The following is an 873-nucleotide window of genomic DNA, read 5'->3' as shown; positions in this document are numbered from 1 at the left end:
AAGTCCTTTTTGGCTAGCCACAGCAGTCAACTAGCTAGGTAGTGGTCTAGCACATTCACTCATTTGTTTGCAAACAATTAACGAGCTAACGTTAGTTGGCTACCACATGTTCTTGTCGAACTGTCAAAAGTGTAGCTAAAAAGGAACAAGATATTCCAAATAACAGCCTAAAACCCACTTAAGGGCAAATAAATCAGATTTGACCGTTCTGACAAGTCGCATGGCCAGGAATCAGATTTGACCGTTCCGACACAAGTCGCATGGCCAGGAATCAGATTTGTATCTGACTTTAAACCCCCTACAGAGGTGGTTAGAAATGTGGCTTCAACTATACAATTCCATGTGCTTTTTGGTTGTTCAGACTGCAGGAAAAATAACATATTCAAGTAGGATATACAATTTTTGGGAGATTTGAGTCACTTCAAATTGCTAATGTGAACAAGGCTTTAGTTTTCCAACATATAAGTGTTCTCAAGATGCTGATCCAAGGTAAGTTTAGCGTTTTATCCCCTCATGGTTAAGGTTAGGATTTTAGTAAGCTGATGCTAGATCTGTTCCTACGGGCAACTTCTACATGGAACTTGCCATACACACAGTCCTCCACAGAAGTACATGATTTAAAAAGTAGATTCATAAACAACAAGACATAGCCTACAGTGTGATCTCACCTCTATTTGTGGACACTGATGACAGTCTTTATGGCGTTAGACAAGATATAACAGCATAAATGCTTTTACGTAATATACCTAATAGGTAATGCTTCATAAAGGTGTAAATTAGTTGATACCAATACAGCTTCCCAGAGCAAAATCGAAAATAATACATAACACTCAATAAAGACAATGTCCATTTGATTGAATTAAATCTATTTAT

This window comes from Salvelinus sp. IW2-2015, linkage group LG21 (assembly GCF_002910315.2).
Source record: "Salvelinus sp. IW2-2015 linkage group LG21, ASM291031v2, whole genome shotgun sequence".
Lineage (NCBI taxonomy): Eukaryota > Metazoa > Chordata > Actinopteri > Salmoniformes > Salmonidae > Salvelinus > Salvelinus sp. IW2-2015.
The sequence above is the reverse complement of the archived record's forward strand: the minus strand, read 5'-3'. Positions refer to the sequence as shown.